Below are 21,968 nucleotides of genomic sequence, written 5' to 3'. Positions count from 1 at the left end.
ACGAGGAAAAAATTCCTGATATTCACTCCAAATTGACAGAGCTGTATCCCTGCCCTGTGGCATATTCTCTCCACATGATGTAAAAGTTATAGGGGGGAAAATCAGTGTTAAAAGCGATGAAAGCTGGGTTCCCAGAATCATAAACTTTTTTTTCCTTTAAATCAAAGAGACATTAGATTCCTAAATGACATAGCAGCAGTATTTGGATGCACATGTCAGAGGATGTAACTGGGTATATTCAAGGGAAAAGTCTAGTTAAGGCCTGCTTTGCCCTGGCTGTGAACTTAGAAGAAAGAAGAGGAGAAGAAAGACAGTTCTGTGATATTTTGGTGAAACACCTTTTGTTCACTGCACTGAAAAATATATCCTCCCCTTTTCCCTCTCCTACCATTCAGCCCCAGCTCTGTCTTTTTAGGACCACCACATTGTTATAGTCATATTTTCTGAAGTAGTTCCTTTCCTTTTCTCTTTTGACTCTGAACCAACTAGGGGCCTGACCCTAAGAGGTATATGTTCAACTCGTCAAAGAGTGAGAAGATGGATCCCATCCTACAATCCCTGAGATAACCAGTTGTGGGGCTTGTTTCCACCTGGACCACATCTGCCCTTATCCTCTCACACTCCTCAAATTCATACCTACCTTCTCTGCTTTGTAAGCTCCCAGAGTTCCCCCTTCAGGGCATTTATGACCTAAAAACAAAGCAGGGATCCATAGCAGCAGCTGCATGATGCCATTGGGACCATTCCCCCAGATCATCTCACAAGATGAGCAAGCATGGATGGGTTGGGAAGAGTGTCATGATCTCAGTATGTTATCTTTCCCAAAACAAGCAGCCCTCACTATTACTGCTGAGGGTACCACCATCCTGACAGTCACCAAGGCTCACCACCTCAGAGTCATCTCCAGCTCCTCCCTTCCCTTCACCTCACATATCCAACTAGTTCCACCTGTCATTTCTACCTCCACGGCATCTCCTACCATTGGTTCCCATTGCTCACGCAGCCACCACCCAAGTTCAGGTCCTCATCACCACTAGCCTGGGCTATCCCAATAACCTCCTAATTGATCTCTCTGTCACAGTTCTCACCCTTCTCCAATCCATATTCCACACAGCTATCAAACTGATCTTCCCAAAGTACAAATCTGCCCAAGTCACTCTAATGACTCCCTATTTGCTCTAGGATCAAATAGCATTTAATCTTTGTTTCATTCTTATTATTTTCTATTTTGGGGTGAGTTTTACAATATATACTATTAGTAGTAAAGCAATACATGTATATAATGAATAAATAATTGAATATAAATATATACTGTGTATATATGTACATGCATATGTTTATATACTGTGTCTATGCCATAAGAGCATGTGATCAAAAGTGTTTGGAGATTCCAGATGTAGAAGATAATGTTGACATAGTTCTTGTTACTCTAGAGGACAGCACTATGACTAATGACTAGAAGCATCAGGGAATAAAGATAATGATGGTGATGATAATGGAGGTGGTGATGATGATGATGGTGATGATATCTAACATTCATATATTCCTTACTATGTGCTTTACAATTATTATCTCATTTGATCCTCACAACAACCCTAGGAGGTAGGTCCTATTATTATTATCCCTATTTTAGAAATGAGGAAACTGAGGCAAACAGTTTAAATAACACAGTAAGTATATAGAATTAGATTTGAACTCAGGTCTTCCTGCCTCCAGGTCCAGCACTCTAGCCATCATGCCACTTAGGTGCTGAAATGGATTTTTAGCTTAGTATTGAGATATTTTTAAAAATTCGATTGTATATACTGTCTTGCAAAATAGCGAGTTTCCCATCACCAGAAGTATTCAAACAGAGAGACCGTAAGACCATCCCTGTTAGAGATGTTGCCCAAGAATTAATGTGGTTGAGCATGAAGAGCCCTTCCCTAATGAAGTTGCTTCACTGTTAATTCCATTTGGGGGACATTCAAGAATCCTTCTGAAGTGGAATGGGAACAGATGGGGTAGGATGGACACACAGAGAAGTGCTAGATCCCACTGCCCCCCAACTCTTTTGTATGTTCTTCAAAGACCCCAGCGATGTTCCACATAGCACACCAACCTCTTTCTTTTTTGAGATGGAGTGAAATACAGTAGAAAGAAGACTGAAACTGGAGGTAAAAGATACAGATTTCATTCCTGTCTCAGATACTTAAGTAACTGAGTGACCTTGGCTGGGTCACTCAGTTTATTCATCTTTCAAATGGAGAGGTTTGGAATAGATGACTTCTGAAATTTCTAAACCCTTTCAGCCTTACCAACTGATGTTCTCACATTCTATGTTCTAAGGTTCCATCCAGCTTAGGATATAAGTTTCCAATTAAAGCACTCTATGTTCTAACAGTCTGCATCCTAAGGCCCTTCTGATCTAAGATTCTAGGTGTTATGTTCTAACGTTCTGTGTTTTAGCAGTCCATTTTGTAAGATTTTTTCCTAGCTCCAATCATCTGTGTTTTTTAGTCCCTTCTTAGTTCTAACAAATCGTCATGTTATTCTAAAGCTAATTTTTTCTCTTCTCTTTATTCCAATTCCTCTCCCATTAAGTCCTTATGTAGGATACTTGAGAGCATATTTTCTCATATCTCTGAGATTGATGTGTAGTGCAAACAGCTCTGAACTGGACATTAGGAAATGCGGGTTCTATTCCTAGCTCTGGGAGACTGTGGTCACCCTCCAACTCCCCCACTCCTAGTCTCAGTTCCCTCTTCTGTATAAGGAAGAGGACAAGATGACCTTAAAGTCCTTCAACTCTAATGTTCTAATATGCACAAGCAACACACACACATACACACACACACAAATACCTTTAACATTCTAAAATTAAGATGTAAAACCCTGTAATAACATTCATAAAAACCTTTAACATTCTAAAATACACACATGAGTGTGTAGAGTTGTCTATAGTTTGACAGTTTGAGGGTTTGACACCGGAGGGTGTCCTCATCGATAAAATGATGGCCTCTGAGGTCCTGTCCTGCTCTACCTGGTGAGTCTATAAATTACAAAATGTGTATGTTTTGACTCCAAATCCAGTATGTTTCTCATTCATTATATAACACTGTCTTTAGTAAACTTAATGATTTGTTCGTCCAAATCTCTTGGCATTACAATTTACTTTCTCCTGATGTATGTGGTTTCTGGAAGATGCAAGGAGTGGCCACATCACAGGTTTTATAGTCTAACTGGTCATGTTTAAAACTTCTACGGTTTGTAACCAGAATCAGACTCTCAGAGTCTAAGAGAACCTCAGAGGCCACCTTGTTCAGTCTCCACATTAATAGGAACCATATTGTGGCATATCCCACCAGGGCTCACTGGGCTTCGGCTTGATGGGCTTCGGCTTAAGACCTCTAATGAAAGCAGACCCACTACTTTTCAAGGGCAACCAATTCCACTTTTGGGTAGTTCTTGTAATTAGGAAGTTTATATCAAGCCTAATGCTGTCACTCAACATCTACCCATTGGTCTTAGTTTTTTTTTTTTTCCTTTGAGGCCGGCCACTACAAGTCCAATCCTGAATACTCCTACATTTACCTGGAGATGGCTCTTATGAACCCCCACCCCAAGTCTGAAATTTTTTCTTCTCCAGGCTAGATATCCCCAGTTTCTTGAACCAAAACACATATAGTATGGACTGCATCCTGCAACCGCCATCCTAGCTGTCCTCTCCTGGACATTCTCCAGCTTGTCAGTCTTTGCTAAAATGTGGCTCTCAGAACTAAGTAAAGTACTCCAGGTGTGGTTTGATAAGAGCACAGTACAGAGGAACCATCAACCCCCCTGTCCTAGACACAGTGTTTTCTCTTACTTGAGCCTAAGACCATACTAGCTTTGTTGGCTTGCTTATCCCTCTGTTGTCTCACATTGACCTTGCCATCCACCAATACTCTCAAATCTCTGTTGTCCAGCCCTCTCACCTACCCAGTCTTATAGCTGTGAAACTAATTTTTGAACCCAACTATAAGATTAAGCATTTATCCTTATTAAATTCAATCTTTAGATTGGATTAGATTTGACTTATTATTCCCATCTGAGATTTTTTTTTGGATCTTGACTTTGTTATTTGACATGTTAACTATCCCTTCCCACTTTTATGTCATTTACAAATTTACCAGGCATGCCATCTATGCCTGTATCCAAATCCTTGTTAAAAATGTTATACAGCACAGGTCTCTGAACACTCTACTGGAGGCATTTCAAGTTAGTAGAGAATCTTCAAAGGGTAGTTCTTGTAGTTAGGAAGTTTACATCAAGCCTAACGCTGTCACACAACTTCCGCCCATTGGTCTTAGTCTTTCCCTTTGGGGTCAGCCACAAGTCCAATCCTGAATAGTCCTACAGTTGGGCCTGGCTACCCAACCAATTCAGAATCCATCTAACTGAATTATTGTCTGTGTTTAATATTTCTTTACATGTTTAATTAATAATTAATGTTTATATTGTGTTTGTTATATGTTTATATTATTGTTTATATTTATCACATGTTTAATTATTGTCATGTTTAATAACACCAAAGAGGCAGAATGGTCTTCAGCATATTTTTTCTTTATGATACTTATTCAAAAAGGTTTTCTTGTCATTCAGAATACATCTAATATTCACCAAAAGCTTCTCATGAGAAGATTTTACTTGATTTCAACAGATATTGCTAAAAGTTTCCTTTTTTAACTTCCCTAGTATGAAAGGAAACTCTTCCTAATGGATAAATCACAAACCTCAGAATTTGTAGAGCAGTACATGATGTAGGTCTTTCGAAAGCATTATTCCTTTAAACAAACTTCTTGGACTGTATGTGAGATGGCCTCAGCTAAGATTTGGCCTACAACTTGACTCCTAAGTATTCTCCTAATGGGTATATTTAGGTTTAATATAAGGAAAACCTTGCTAGCAATTAGAGTTGTCCCCAAGTGGAACGAGCTGCCTCAGGAGTTAATGAGTTCCCCTACTAGATTTTTTGGGCAGAATGGATAACCACTTTTCATGTGTATTATAGAAGTGTTTTGTTCAATCATGAAATAGACTTGGTGATCTCCAAGAGATGATTAATTTTTACCTCTATCAAGGAACACTTTCATACTAGCTTCCTAGGAGCTTGATGCTGCAACTGGTTTTTTTTTATGTACATAGAAATTGGTATCTAACATTGTATTGCATTCTAATAACTCCTTTAAAAAAGGCTTCTAGGAGGGGAAAATGTCCCGGGAAGTCTCAATTAACCGGATCCAAATTAAGCTGAATGAAAATTAGCCGATTTTTTATGTACTTCATTAAGGAGGAAATGGGATATCATCAATTTAGAAATGGAACAATATTGATTCTGAGGTCACCAAGTCATTGTAGTTGTTGTCATTCAGCTGTTTCAGTCATGTCCGACTCTGTGACCCCATTTGGGCTTTTATTGGGAAAGATACCGGAGTGGTTTGCCATTACCTTCTCCAGCTCATTTTAGAAACGAAGAAACTGAGGCAAACAGGGCTAAGTGACTTGCCCAGGGTCATACAACTAGAAAGTGTTTGAGGCTGGATTTGAACTCCAGAAGATGAGTCTTCCTGACTCCCAGCCTAGTGCTCTAGCCACTGAGCAACCTAGCAGCCCTCATCAAATCATGGGATCATAAGATTATAGATTTAGAGCTGGAAGAGACCCTAAAAGTCATTGAGTCCAACCCCTTCTTTGTACGGACGAGGAAACCAAGGCCCAGAGAAATTAAATGATTTGTCAAAGGTCACATAGCTAGTAAATAGCAGGATTTAACCCCAAATCTTCCTGTTTTTAAATCCAAGCACCTCATGAACTAGTCTAATACGCTTATTTTATAGTTGAAGGAATTGATGCTCAGAGGAATGAATTAAACTGGCCCAGAGTAATACACCTACAAGTCAAGAGCAAGGATTCACACTCGGGTCTTTCCAGTCGAAATCCGTTGTTCTTCCCCTGTGCTATTCTGCCACCCCACTCCCTAAGACAATTCAGAGATTAAAAAAAGAAAAGTGTAACTTTCAAAATAATCTTCTCTAACTTTTCTATCTACAGTATCACAGAATCATAATTGATGCTTAATTCTGGGCAGAGGATCAGGACAGCTGAATTCTCAGCTATCTTCTAGCACTAAGATTTTAGGAATGGTCATCTTGATACATCATTCTCCCTCATGAAGGAAGAGTCAGTGAAACTCACTAGATTCTACTTACTGCAGCAGAAAAGTGGACAGATATATAGAAAGATTATGAAAATAGATAGAAGTAGATAGATGGGTGGATAGATGGATAGATGGATACATAGATAGATAGATAGAGGGATAGATAGATAGATACAGCAAGCCTGGTGAATAGTATGCTGAGTCTAGAGTCAAGAAGACCTGAGTGCAAATCTAGCCTCAGATACTTACTAGTTGCGTGACCCAAGGCAATTCACAACCTTTGAATGCCTCGGTTTCCTCAACTGTAAAATGATAATTAAAAAAGCACCTACCTCTCAGGGTTGTTGTGAGGATCCAGTGAACTGATATCTGTAAAGTGCTTATCACAGTGTATGGAACATGATAAGCACTGTACAAATGCTAGTTATTACTATTATAATTATTATGTGGATGGATGAATGAATAAAAGTAAGATTAAAAAAAATCCAAAACATTAACCAGAAATAAGGGAAGAAACCAAAAGCCCTGTCCTCTGTTCCCTGAGGATTCTGGTTAACATTTAACTTTCCAGATATCTCCTCACCCTGCTGCCTATACTCTCTTCATCACCCTCAACTCTTCCTATCCTCCCTGCTAAACAACCTTGGACTCCACCTTTGGGTCCTCTGGCACTACGAGGAGGGGGAGGAGGTGATCATTAGAACGAGTTGAATGTTAAATCAGGGAGAGGCCTTAGGGTATAAAATATTAGAATATGGGTTTTTAAAGCTAGGAAGGACCCCAAAGATCATATGGGCTAATCCTCTCACTTTATAAATGAGGAAATTGAGGCCCAGAGATGGAAAATTACTTGCCTGAGGTCACTCCATGAGTTGGTGGCAGAGCTGAGACACAGCCCATAGTCAGTTCTGATAAATTAATTAATGAGACACCTTACAGGTGGACTGGGACAGTGGACTGGGACTGGGACAGCTAGGTGGTGCAGCGGATAGAGCACCAGACCTAGAGTCAGGAAGACTCGTTTTCCTAAGTTCAAATCTGGCCATAAATTTAGAGCTAAAAGGATCCCTAAAGGCCATCAGGTCCAACTCCCTCACTTTACAGAGGGGTAACTGAGGGACAAGAGAGGTTAAGCGGCTTGCCCGGGATCACATAGGTAGGAAATGTCCAAGGCAGGATTTAAACCTAGGACTTCCTGACTCCGTGTCTAGTATTCTAGCTAATGTATCATGCTATGTGACCTTAAGTCACTTCACCCCTTCAGGCCTTGGTTCTCCATCTAGCAAATGAGTGAGTTGAACTAGGCGATCCCTGAAATCCATTATTCCGGTTCTAGCATTTTGAGATTCCATAGGTCGAGCCGTCCCAACAACCTAAATCGGTGTTTTTGTCTCCCGTGTGCTTTCACATCCAGTGTCCTTCCCTAGCAGAACCTTTGCCCAGTGCTCTCCAGGAGACAGAAACATAGCCGCTCTACCCCTACCCACCCTCAAAAAGACAGGTCTAACCCACTCCCCACTCCCTGTGCCCAAGTAAGTGGAAGGTTACCTTTAAACGGTGAGCATGCTTCCCCTCTTAGCACGAGCTCCAAGCAGTAAGTAGCCAGCCAGCCAGCACTGTCATTCAATCTCCATCAGCTGCCGCTGCACCAGCTGAATGACGGCTGTGGTGAGGGGGCCCTGGCGAGTGTTATGAAGCTCATGCTATCATGTAGAACGGCAGTTGCCAAACAGGCCACATACTTCCTCTGCTAGAAATAAGGAAGGCTCGATGTGTTTGCAGAAGCCTGGGTTCCTGTTTTTAGCAACCACATGAAACTTTTGCGTCTTCTCTCTGAAAGGACACGGGAAAAGACAGGCATTTACAGCAACTCTTTGGAAGAACATATGGCCAGATGGATTCCAGACAGGAATATGCCATGCGCATAATCAAAAGGGCATTAACTGTTGCAATCAATACTGAATTAGTAAAAATAAAAGGTAACCACTTTAGGGCCCCTAAGACAGATCAAACTGGGAGCAAAATGAAGTTAGGTAGCGGCTGTCAGGGGTCGATTCTGTTTTCTCAGTTTCCCAATTTAACAATACACTTGCTGTCTTCTTGCTAAGGAGTGGCTCAACCCAGGCTAAGACCCTAGATCCCCTTAACTTTGGCTCTATTCTTCTCTACTGCTTTAATGTTTTATTAGAGAAGGTTTAGAACGCTGGTCAGAAACTTCATCTCCAAGACAGAGCCTGCCCGTGCAGCTGTCTCAGATGACTCACCCTTTGTTCTTCTGAAGTTGTTTGGATGTTGGTGCTGTCAGGATGCTTTATGAATATGATTTCATGACCCGGTTCCCTAGTTCGTTGGGAAGCAACCTCTGGATCTTAAGAACAGGTGAACTGGGGCCGATGGAAGATGAGGCAGAATTTTTTCAAGGCTAGGATGTTTGACAATGGGACAGAACCTGGACTTTTAGCTTCCAGATTCTGTGCTGTGACTGAGAGATTTGGACATCAGGTCATGGAATGTCAGAACTGAAGGGAATTTTAGAGACCATCTGCTCAGAGAATAACTTACCTTAGGCCACACAGCTAGCTAGTGGAAGAATGAGTGGTAGAACCCAGGCCTGCTAACCTCCCAGTTTATTCAACATTCATTGAATATTAGCAGTTCACTTACTTTATACCTGCCCCATCAGGCTTCCTTCCCATGGCCATTTCTCTAAAGCTTAATAATCTGAGAATTTATTTTTTTTTAAAGAAAAAGGTCAAGTATGTCTCTATCATCCTGATAGTTGTAGCCAGTGACTGTTCATAGAACTAAAGATCACAGAACATAGGAGCTGGGAAGGACTTTAGACTATAGAATGTTAGAAAATAAAATAATATGGCAGGAGGCGAGCATGATACCATAATTGTGTGATAGCAGAGAAATGAGAGGAAGTGAGTTTAAATTCTGACTCTACCTCAAGAGTAACTTGTAAACGTTAGGCAAGTCTATTAGCCTTTCTGGACCTCAGTTTACTTGTGCATAAAATGGGAGAGTTGGAATAGGTGGCTAGCAATGGTAGCAGTGGTTGAGGGTGAGGAGATGCAAAGATAAATAAAAATGGCCTCTGTTCTCACGTACCTTGTAGTACAGCAGAAACTATAAGGGAGGTACGCAAACAACTCACACAAATTTGACTAGGAAATGTGCATTAGAGAGGTGGAGGACAATGGGCTCTGCTAGCGCAGAATGGGAGGGATTACATCTAGCTCATTTCTGGGCATCCAGATCTGCTCCTTTCAGACTGAAGTGGCAAAGTATACATTGGGTTTTCATACTGCTAGTCATTCTGAAACTCTACTTGCAATTTACATAGTCAGAATAAAAGCAGGAAGATTGCTTCTACACTTAAAAAGTGGAAACTTTTGTTCAGGCTGTCAAACAACGCCAATTGTAAAGTTCCTCCTGACGTACCCCTGTCCCAGGGACTGTGGGGTAGGAGGAAGGCAGGACTTGTGAAAGACTAGGTTCCTCTTCTTAAGGAAGCAGTGTGTAACTTAATGGAGAAGAAAAGGCAGCTAGTTCATAGAATTATCTGAGTTCTTCTGGGAGGCAGATTCCCCTCTCTAGGATTGTGTCCTTTGTGAAATGTAGGTGTTAGACTAGATGACCTCCAAAGCTCCATCTGGCTTTGATATTCTGTGGATTAATGAGTTTATAGAGAGACACTATGGCTTAGTGGATAGAAGGCTGGTCTTAAAGTTACAAAGATCCTATTTAAGTCCTTCTTCTGATGCATACTAGCTGAATAACCATAGGCATTTGGGCAGCCAGGTGGCTTGGAGTCAGAAAGACTGGAGCTCAAATCTAGCGTCAGAGACAGACTAGCTGCATGATCCTGGGCAAATCCCTTAACCTTTATTTGCCTCACTTTCCTCACCTGTAAAATGAGGATCATAATAGTACTTACTTCTTGGGGTTGTCATAAGAATCAAATGAGATAATAATTGTAAAGCACTTAACATAGTGTCTGGCCCATACTAAATGCTATGTAATGTTAGCTGTCCTTAATATCATTATTTAACCTCTCAGTGCTCCAAGTGACTTTTCTTTCTTTTTTCCTCTTCTCTCTTTTCCTTTTCCTTCCTTTTTCTTCCTTTCCTTTCCTCTCCTTCTCTGCCTTTCCTTTCCCTTCTTTTCTCTTCCTTTCCTTTCTTCTCTTCTCTTCTTCTTCCTCTTCCTCTTCCTTTCCCTTCTCTTTCTTTCTCTTCACTTCCCTTTCCTTTCCATTCCATTTCTTCACTCCTTTTCTCACTTCCCTTCCTTTCCCCTCCCTTTCCTTCCTTTCCTTTCTCTGCCCACCTCTCTTCTTCTTCCTTTCCCTTCTCCAACTTTCCCTTCATAGAGTTCATGGAAGGGAGTAGAGTATAAGAAAATTGGAATCGTAAAGAGGTCCCAAGACTACACCTAGAAACAAACTGATAGGATGATGTTAGTTCATCTGGTAGAGGTTATTCCTATTACCCATCATCAGTCTTATAAAGGGAGGTTCCAATGGACTTGGTGAAAGAATGAGAAGGGTCAATGACATTAGAATGACTTGAGGCATGTGAGGCTGCGCCTGCCTGAGAAAATTTGTGAATGATGCAAGTCTTAAACTTAAGGAAGATGTCTTCAGTGAAGAGTAGCTGAGACAGTACCTTACCTAAGAGGAGCTGCATGGATGAATTAGAGGTGAGAGAGGTTAAAAGGGTATGAGGGTGTGTGGAACGAGTGAAGACCTCTCATAAAAGGGAACAAATTAAATAAATAGAAATAAGTAGCATAGTAAGTCCCATTTCTCTACTTAGATATTTTCCTTTCTGTAAAGCCATTTCTCTACTTAGATGTTTTTCCCTCCATAAGCTAAGCTAGTGACCGTAAGGCCCCCGAGGTTAAGAACAGGACATAGGATGCTCACATCCTGTGTATTTACCTAATGGCAAGAGGCCTGAAAGAAAGAATGGTTGAGGTGAATAAGTCAGCAACCATAAAATCCTCTGAAAGTAAGGATAGGACACAGGATGCTCACTCCCTGTGTATTGACCCCAGGATAAGGGACCCTCAGCTCAGCAGAAAAATGGATGAAAAGCCGGAAAGCCAGGTGCAATGTAGACGTGCAAGACCAGTTAGGTATGAATGATGGGAGACAAGGTGTAAGGGTGCTGGGGATATCTGTCACAGCTGTATGGGTGATGGGAAAGGCTAGTTTGCCACAGATGTGAAGATGAGGTAACCAACAACTGGCTTCTGCCTGTCACAGATAACCAAACCATTTGTTCATTGTTATTATCATTAAGATAGATTTATCACTTCAGATTGATTGGAGAATGGGATAAGAATGATGGGAAGGTTATGTCTGTCACCTGCTTGTCAAAAATAACCATACTGTTTGTTCTTTGCCATTGTCCCTGGGATAGATTTATCGCGTCCAGATTGTACCCTCAAAGCTTACGTCTGCAAGCTGAGAGGAAGGAGGTTGGGAAGGGGAACTGCAGTTAGGGACCTATATAAACACCCCAATTTTCTGTGTCCAGTGCACTCGGACACTGAGAGAACCCCAGTCTCCTGGTGTCCGAGTTGCCCTTTCCCGCGGGATCGTAATAAATTTTCCTTTCTACTTTCACCTTGAGATGCCTCTGTTTTTAATTCTTGGATTCTTAAAATCCATCACACAAGAGCATTAGGAAGTTGACTTGTATGATCCCTGTGACTTCAAGCAAGTCACTTGGCTTCTCTGGTCCTCACCACTTCTTCTGTAAAATGAAGAGGTTGGACTAAATGCCTTCCCAGACCTCTTCCAGCTCTCATTCTGTGATTGCCCTGCCTTGTTCCATTTCTGTGCATTTACATGGGTGGGCCTGGAGCATCCTCCCTCCTCATCTTAGCTTTTTAAATCCTTCTTTATTTTCAAAAAGACCAGCTTCAACGTCACCTTCTTCCCTCTTGCAGTTCAGAGTTATTTCTCTCTTCTCAAATTTTCCTAGCACACTTTGTCTGGATTCCTCTTTTGCCCCAATCACAAACTATTCCCCCATACATACCACACTCCCACACCCATCTGACTGAAAGTTTCTCGTGGACAGGGACTATACTGTTGATCTATGTAGCCCCAGAATTTAGCACCACACCTTGCATATTGTTAGTGATTAATACACACAGCATGGTATGGTAGAAAGACTTCTGAGTTTGGAGTCAGACAATGTGGATTCGGATCCTAGACCTCCTGCTTAATCCCTTAATCCTGCCTAATTACATGGGTGTTTTAGAGCCAAGGCAGTTGACCTATTTATACACTTATCGTTAGACATGTGCCAGATATTCTCGAGCTGGGAACTTGTCATTTGATTCAATTCAATGAAGATTTTTATTAAGCACCTATTATACACAAGCACTGAGCTAGATACTAGGAATACAAAGACAAGAAACAATCATAGAGTTGGAAGGGCCTCTGGAAGCTATCTAGTCTGATATACTAACTTAACAGATGAGGACACTGGTGCCCAGAGGCATTAAGTGCCTTAGCCATGGTCACACAGGTAGATAAACCTTCCTAAAATACAGCTTTGATCATGTCATTCTCAATGACTCTCTCCATTGCCTATGAGGACAAAGTCTGGCCTGACATTTAAAGCCCTCTATAATCTAATCCTATTCTACTTTTTCAGCCTTTTCTCTCACTATTTTCCAATATAAATCTTCTACTTAAACCAGACTATTTTATTCTTCCCCTCATCCTCCTCCCCAAAGCATACATTTCAGACTTTCCCACATCTCTGCCTTTGCTCATTTAAAACTTCTGGAATGCCTTCTTCCCTGAAGATCAATCTCTCAAAATATTGACCCTAAGACCATCTCAAATTCTGTCTCTTCCACAGGTCCTACCCAACCCTCAGTACCTAGTTCAATTACTGCTTTGTTTATGCATCCTTCCCTTATCCTTTTAGTCATAAGTAGGCAATACACTTTAAAGTCAGGTAATACAATTTAGGGGCAGCTGCCATGGCATGGTGGATAGAGCACTAGCCCTAGAGTCAGAAGAACCTGAGTTCAAATCCACCCTCAGATACTTACTAGCTGTGTGACCCTGGGCAAGTCCCTCCACCCTATTTGCCTCAGTTTCCTCATCTGTAAAATTAGGCTGGAGAAGGAAATGCTCAACCACTCCAGTATCTTTGCCAAAAAAATCTCAAATGAGATGCAACAACAATACAATTTAAATTTAAACTATAGGCTCTGTATGAGGTATGGGGGAGATGCTGATCAATTTTTTAAAAAATAGTCCTTACACTCATGCTGCTTGTAGTCTAATAAGTGCATAATAACATCTCCTTTATGTCTCTATCATGTGCCATTTTATAGTATAATTGGGTATGTGTGTATGTACGATAACCCCACACTAGACTGAGCTGCATGAGGAAAGCAACTATGTGTTATTTATCTTGGCATCTCCTCTTTGAAGATAGTTAGGGTTAGGCACAGGCACATGACCTCTCTGGATAGACTAACACTTAATGAATACTTGTTTGAGTTGAATTAAAATGAGTTTGAGATGAATTAAACTGAAGTCTTCTCTAAAGAAACAACGTTACAATTGGAAGAAAATTCAATGAGAAGAGCAGGGGACCCGGAGTTAGGAAGACCTAAGTTCAAATCCGCATTAATTGTGTGATTCTGGGCAAGTCACTTAACCTCTCTTTATCTCAGTTTCCTCAATTGTAAAAATGGTAATAATCATACCTGCCTCCCAGGGTTGTTGTGAGGATCAAAAGAGATAATATTGGTAAAGTGTTTAACACAGTTCCTGTCACATAGTAGATGCTTAATAAATGTCAGCTGTGCTGATTTCTTTTTCTCTCTGGAGTTGAGAAATTGCTATCTCAGATCATTCCTACAAGAACCTCCAAAGATCGGATGTGGTATTACCTCTGTCATTGTGGTGTCCTCTAGATGGACTCAAATCACCCACAAGGAGGGGGCTTGAATGACAAAATCAGAGTATTTGCGCTGCACCAACCAACAGACCACGCTCTTGCGGGGAAAGGAGAAGGTCAAGAAAAAATATAACTTTCTTTTGCCTAGTGCTTATAGTTTGTACAATATTGCATGATTGCATTATGTTCTCATGTTTGTGAATTGCTCAACTGTCTTACAAAGTCCCAGAGTCAGCTAGGTTAAATGGTTCTGTGCCCAGCTTGCACATGAGTTAACAAAGAGGTCAACTTGTTTCCCAGAAGTCACTGCCTTTCAGAATCTAACTTTCTATAATGACTTCCCCTTTATGTATTATTACATTAAACTCATTCATTTATATTATAGGCTTGCAGAGGTGGAAGGAACCTCCGAGGTTACCAGTTCCAACCCCTACCTGAGCTAAAACTCTCTTCTCAGCATCCCTGATATGTGATTGTCCAGCTTCAAATTGATTCATTTGCCCACGAGAAAGACACAGGCTCAGGGTCAGTACGATTATATCTTAGCTATATCCCCAGTTACAAGAGTTGACAATGAGGTCATCGAGCTTCCCAGAGGCCACTGTCCTTCGGAACAGAACTTTCCCTACTCACTTCCTTTCGATGTATTACCACACACAGGAAAATTCATTGAGCTGTATCTTAGAATCTCTGAATTGTGGGTGACCTCAAAGACAATCTAGCAAAAACTGTGCCTGGGAAGGAATCCCCTCAACAACCCCTCTGACCAATGATCACCCAGCTTCCTTGTGAAGCTCTCTTGTGATGGGGAGCTCGCTAGGTCCCAAGATAGCCTGTTCATTCTCCTTTTGGACAGGACTAGTGGCTAGGTAGGACTATTCCATAACCTACCTCTTTTTCAAAAATCAGATTTTTATAGAGATGTTTTATTTTTAATTGCCTAGATTCCTTCCCGCAAGATAGCCTGTTTATTGTACTTTTGAACAGGTCTAACTGCTAGGTAGGACTATTCTGTAACCTACCTCTTTTTCAAAAAATAAACTTTTACGGAGATGTTTTATTTTTAATTGCCTAGATTCCCTCCCCCACCTCCAATATATATCAGCATGTGTTCTGGGCTCTCCCTGAAACCTGACAAAGCTGCCCAAAGTGTTTAGTACAAAGTCATATCCCAGGTACTTCCACCTTTGTAGGTTGTTTAAAAAAGTAGCTATTTATTAATAATAATAGCCAACATTTAGGAATTAAGGAAGGCTTCCTCTAGAAGATGACATTTTAACTTGGACTTGAAGGAAACCAGGGAAGCCAGTAGGTAGAGAATAAGGAAGAAGAGTATTCCAGGCATAGGGGACTGACAGAGAAAATACCCAAAGCCAAGAGATGGAGTGTCTTTTTCATGGAACAGCCACAGGGCCAATGTCACTGGATCAAACAGTACATGTCAGGGAGTAAGGTGTAAGAAAACTGGAAAGGTAGGAGGAAGCTAGGTTATGGAGGCTTTGAATGCCAAACAGAGCATTTTATATTTGAACCTGTAGGCAATAGGGAGCCATTGGAGTTTATTGAGTAGGGGGTGATATAATCGGACCTCCATTTTAGGAAAATCACTTTAGTAGCTGAATGGAGAGAGGAGAGAGACTTAAGGTAGGCTGACCTACAAGGAGGCTATTGTAATAATCCAGGTATGAGGTAATGATGGCCTGCATCAGAGGAGAGAAGGGGAATTATTCAGGAGATGTTGCAAAGGCAAAATTCATAGGCGTTGGCCACAGCTTGGATATGAGGAATAAGAGATAGTGAGGAATCCAGGATGACTCCTAGGTTGGGAGCCTAAGGGACTGGGAGGATGGTGTTACCCTCTATAGTAATAGGGAAGGTTGGAAGGGAGGATTTGGGGGAAAATAATGAGGCAATTTGAACATGTTGAGTTTAAGATGCCAACTGGACATCCAGTTTGAGATTTCTGAAAAGCAAGTAGAGATATGAGAGTAGAGGTCAGCAGAGAGACTGGGGTAGAAAAAGGAGATTTGAGGATCGTCAACATAGAAATGGTAATCAAATCCATGGGAACTGATGGGATCACCAAGTGAAGTAGCATAGAAGCAAAAGAGAAAAGGGCCCAGGACAGAACTCTGTGAGACACTTATGGTTAGCAGGAGTAACCTAGATGAGGATCTAGCAAAGGAGTCTGAGAGGAAGTAGTCTTCTAGGTAGAAAGAGAACTAAAAGAGAATAATGTTCCCAAAACCTAGAGGAAAAACGAATATCAAAGAGAAAAGCATGAACAACAGTTCAGGTACTTCAGAGAAATCAAAGGGAACAAGAATTAAGAAAAAGCCATTGGATTTGGCAACTAAGAAATCATTAGTAGTAACTTTGGTGAGAGCAGTTTCAGTGGAATGAGGTCAGAAGTCAGATCACAAAGGGATAAGAAGAGAATGAGAGGAAATTGGAGACTCCTATTGTAGATGGTCTTTTCAAGGGGTTAAGCCACAAAGGGCAGACAAGATATAGGTTGATGGTTGGGGAGGATCATATAAAGGTTTTTTGAGGATGGGAGAGACATGGGCATATGTGTATGCCACAGGGAAGGGACCAGTTGAAAGAGACAGCATCATGGGTTTCTCTGCAGCTCACAGTGTGATATTAATTTTTGCTCCTGTGGAGACTTTTGTGTTCCACATCTCAACACTATAGGATAACACAAGTAGAATGTTGTTACTTAATTTTTTTTTAATTTTGAAAATTTTAATTTAATTCTTTAAAATTATTTAATTTTTTTTCCGGTAGAAGTTTCAGGACATGAAAGGAGTTTTGCAAATTCTTTAAGGCAACCCATTCTCCTCCCCTGCTTCTGTTTAATTTTGAACCTAACGTAGAATTCACATTTCTATTTGTATTTTAGTAACCTACATTTCTCTTTTTATTTCCCTCATTCAGTTATAATATCCTTATGGGATCATTGGTCTGTGGCTTATATTATCAGTCATGTATTGAGTGCCTACTCCATACCAGGCACTGCGCTAAGCTCTGGGAATATAAAAAAGGCAAAAGACAGTTCCTGCTCTCAAGGTCACGTAATCTTATGGGGGAGACCATAGTATCTCTAAGGGAAGTTAGTACAGAATGTCACTTACAAAGTCTGAAATGAGACTTTCAAAACACTTGAAGATTCAAGGATCCTCCCACACGTTAGTTTAGGAAAATACCTTTAAAAGTATAAAGAATAACAAATTATATCATTAAGGTCTTTTCCAGCCCTAGAGTTCTGTAATGAATTAGTATTTCCTCACTGTATTTCTCTTAAATACTCAAATGGCTCTGTGGTCTCATCAGCTTGGAAGCTCCTTGGAATGATAACAGATAACAAGCCATCCATCCCCACCCATCTTATGTGAATCTTGTCCCTATCCTCTCAGAAGTTCATCCACCCAATATGCTGGGGGCCTTCCTCAATTTCTCCTGAAATCACAAGGGAAACCATTGGAGCAGTAGCGCCATCGTCTAGTAACCTCTTGTGCTATTGTTGGTGATAGTGTGGTGCTGTTGTTTTAAAATCCAAAGATATAAGGAAGATTCTCAAAGTAGGTCCTGAAATTAATTTCAAACAGTGACATCTCGATTCGCCGTGCTAGGCAGGTATGAAATCTACTGGCACATTCTCCTCTGCCACTGAGTCATGGCTAATTAGCTAGGACAGTGCTGACTTCGGTGCAGAAGGGGACCAAAGGGCCCTTCTTGTTCTGGGTCTGAATTATTCAAACCCCAATAAAAATCACTTCCTAGCAAAATCAAGTTTCATCATGAAATGTTACCCTGCCTGGAAAGAATTTCGTTCTCTCTCTCTCTCCCTCTCCCTCTCCCTCTCTCTCTCTCTCTCTCTCTCTCTGTGTGTGTGTGTGTGTGTGTGTGTGTGTGTAATGATGATTCTTTCTCATTCTTTGTATGTTTCCCCCAGACAAGGTTAATGAGCCAGTGTGAGAAATTAAACATGCCTACCCAAAAGAAAGAGCCATCATGATTTAATCAGACCTATGTTTTGTTTAAAAAGTTGCTTCTAGAACAAAGAGAAAGTTCACTAGGTGGTTTTGCATGGAGGAAGACATGAGGTTTGGTCACTCCTAGGTCTCCTCACAGATTCTGCTCCAAAAAGGAAGGCCAATTGCTGAAAATCTTGTTTACAATGAGGGCTTTGATCTCAAATGTGCTTTGATTGCAAGTGACGTTGAACAAAAACTATATTAAGTGGTGATGCCCATGAAGAATTGCTGCATGGAAGAATTATGAACCTATCCTTAAAAAAAAGAGAGAGATCTTGTCCAGAAGCTGAGGGCTGGGGGAGAGGGGTGGAGGTGGGAGGAATGGCAGTATTGTTCAGGCTTGGTTCAAGGGAGTCTGATTTAGTGCTAGTCTACGGTCCAGCAGATCCAGACCAAATAGCAGCAGGACCCAGGTTATAGTCACAGCTTGAACTCAACAACTACACATTGGGATTGTGTTTTTGGAATATGGGCTTTCTTTTTTCCCTTGACCTTCACCTTTTTTATCCAAAAGCAGAACCAAAGAATTCTTCCATTTTAGCTCATAGAAGTTTTTGTTGGTTTGTTTTCGGTGGTGGTTGTTGTTGTAGTATGCTTTTTTATCTTTGGAGGGAATGTGGGAGTGTTTCTTGTGAAATTCTCAGATCAAAGATTAAATTTGAACCCAATTCAGAGAAAGGTGTGGCAGGATAATTGTCTAAAACTTTGCCTCAGTTCTCCCCTCTTCCTTTATCCTTATGGTTCTCATGTTGTGTTTTGTTTGTTTGGTAATTTTTATGATTCAATTCATTAAATGTGCTATTCAAATAATTATGAGTAATACATGTGAGGCACTGAAATACAAACACAAAAGCAAAATAGTGCCTGCCTCTCAAAAAGCTTACATTCAGAAAGGCAGCAAGCAATGATGGACAGCCCCTGTGGATTTAATGACCATCTCTATACTGATGATTTTCAAATCTACCTTTTCTGCCCCAATCTCTCTGCTCACCTCTACTCTCCCATCTCCAACTGCCTTTCATACATCTCAAATCGGATGTCCAGTAGACATCTTTAAATCATTATGTCCAAAACAGACTTTGTTGCCTTTCTCCCTAAACCCTCCCTTCCTCTTACCTCCCCTATTACTGTAGACAACACAATCCTACCAGTCCCTCAAGCCCCCAACCTGGGAGTAATCCTTGATTCGTCACTATCTCTCATTCCCCATATTCAGGATACTGCCAACACCTGTTGATTTTGCCTTTTCAATACCTCTCGAATATTCCCCCTTCTCTCCTCTGACATTGTCACCACTCTAGAACGTCTTCCTCACTTCACATCCAGATTATTGCAATAGCCTGCTGGTAGGTCCGCCTACCTCAAGTCTCCCCTCTCCAATTCATCCTCCATCCAGCTACTAAAGAGATGTTCTTAAAGTACAGGTCTGATCATGTCAGCCCCCTCCTCAGTAAACTCCAGTGACTCCCTATTGCCTTGAGGAGCAAATGTAAAATGCACTATTTGGCCTTCAAAGCCTTCATAACCTAGCTCCCTCCTATCTTTTAGGTCTTCTTACACCTTACTCTGCATCATATACTCTTTGATCCAGTAACATTGGCCTCCTGTTCCATGAACAAAACTGCATCTCTCAGCTCTGGACATATTCTCTGTCTGTCCCCCATTACTGGAATGTTCTCCCTCCTCTAATCCAACTACTCACTTCCCTGGCTTCTTTTTAAGTCCCAACTAAAATCCCACCTTCTACAGGAAGCCTTCCCTTACCCCTCTTAATTCCACTGCCTTCCCTCTGTTAATTATTCCCTATTTATCCTATATGTAGTTTACTTCATATGTATTTGTTTGCATGTTGTCTCTACCTTTAGATTGTAAGCTCCTTTAGGGAAGGGACTGTCTTTTTCCTCTTTTTCTACTCCTAGCACTTAGCACAGTCCCTGGTACGGAGTAGGCACTTAATAAATGTTTATTGATTGATTGAAAGAGTTATGGACTTGAAGGCAGGACAGCCTGGATTGAAATCTTGTCTCAGACCCTACTGGTGTGCATTTCATGGGCACATTAATCTCTAAGACTCAGTTGCCTCATCTGTATAGGATAGGTAATAAAGGAAATATATGTATATATGGACTCATCTCCCAGGATTGGGATGATTAAATTGGATAATATCTGTAAAGTAATTTACAAATGTGTAATTAGTAGAAATAATAGTATTCAATTGGAGGATAGGCAGAGGGGAATGCAACATATACCTAGATTTAAAAATATAAGATATTTTGAAGAGGGAGAACCTCATTAACAACTAAGAGCATCATGGAAGACTTCATGAAGGAGGCAGCACCTGGGCTGAGCCATTGATTCAATTCAACAAACATGTATTATAAGCTTATAATTTGACAAACATTATTATTACAAGCTTGTAATTGTAATTATAAGTTTATAATATTGTGCAAAGCCCAAAAACACCCTAGAGAAGGTAGGAAGGGGAGGATGTCAGTGAAAGTCTAATGGAGAAATTAGTGCTAGAGATCCACCTTAAACCAAGACAAGCCTTGAAGAAAGGTCAGTATTCTGAGAGGAGGGAATTCCTTTCAGGAGCTGAACTAGGGGCTGACAGGGAGGTAGGGATTAACCAAGGCTGGTACAAATAAATGAACAGAGGTGGGAGATGAACAGCATACAAGAAAAAATAGTAGGGGAAAAAACCCAACTTCATGTTCTCCCTGGTCATTGTTTTGTATCCTATATCTCTTTATAGTTATAGAGGAATAGGAGTCCTAGATTTGCAGTCACAAAAGCAAACCTCGAACCTGAATGTCTGCTAGATTTGTCATGTGATGCTCAGTAAGTCAACGAATTCCATTCAGAAAACATTTGTGTCGTCCTCTCTCTGACCTGTGATCTTGAGCAAAATTTTTATTCCTCCAGGCCTTGGTGTCCTCATCTACAAATGAGGGAGTTGGAATACCTTTCCAGTTTACTGAGATTTGTTGTCATTACTGAGTCATTTTAATTATGTCCGACTCTTTGTGACCCCATTTGAGGTTTTCTTGGCAAAGATACCAGAGTGGTTTGCTATTTCCTTCTCCAACTCATTTTACAGATGAGGCAAGCAGGATTATGTGACTTGCTCAGGGTCACACAGCTGGTAAATGCCTGAGGCCAGATTTGAACTCAGACTTACTGAGATACAGAAAGACAATAAGACATAGTTGCTGTCCTCAGAGGCTTGTGATGTTACAGAGGAGATGAGACATAGACAATAGCATCTACCACACAGGGTTATGAGGATCAAATGTGATAACATCTGTACAGTACTTTGCAAATTTTAAAATACTATATAAATGCTAGCTCTAATGTATAATATAATAAACACCTAAAGTATTAGGCATGGCTATAGGATTAATATGATAATATTCTCTGAGTAGATATGTAAGTTTCTTGAGGACAGGAATTACTTAGGTTTTGCCTTTGTATCTCCAGCATCTGTAGGAGCTTAATCAATGCTTGTTAAATTGGATTAATTAGCATAAATTAGAGTATGATGATGGCAAAGAAGATATCCCCCAAAAAGTATTGAATAAATTTATTAAATCTCTCCCTGCCTCAGTGTCTCCATCCTGAAATTAGGGACAATTATATGAGGATGCTCTATGGATTCTTTGGAAGAAGACTAATGTGGAAAGTCAAGATGACAGAGCTAGAGATATTTAGTTGGGACAAGAGAAACATCGGGTGGCCTATGATAGCTATCTTCATGTGTTGAAAGGCCAACCCTTGAAAGAAAAAATTAGATTTGTCTTATGA

General features: G+C 40.7%; 2 protein-coding genes across 2 annotated transcripts in view; one reads left to right on the top strand and one right to left on the bottom strand.

Annotated features, from left to right (window-relative positions):
* Positions 1–8,011, bottom strand: part of SLA (Src like adaptor) — a 60,559-nt gene extending 52,548 nt beyond the window's left edge. The window contains exon 1 of the mRNA XM_036741541.1: positions 7,727–8,011. The gene's annotated coding sequence lies outside the window, so the exon portion shown is untranslated. The remainder of the gene's footprint in view (positions 1–7,726) is intronic.
* Positions 1–21,968, top strand: part of TG (thyroglobulin) — a 385,510-nt gene that overhangs the window by 289,898 nt on the left and 73,644 nt on the right.

This window comes from Trichosurus vulpecula, chromosome 1, assembly GCF_011100635.1.
Source record: "Trichosurus vulpecula isolate mTriVul1 chromosome 1, mTriVul1.pri, whole genome shotgun sequence".
Lineage (NCBI taxonomy): Eukaryota > Metazoa > Chordata > Mammalia > Diprotodontia > Phalangeridae > Trichosurus > Trichosurus vulpecula.
This window is presented reverse-complemented; position numbering and strand designations above follow the sequence as displayed.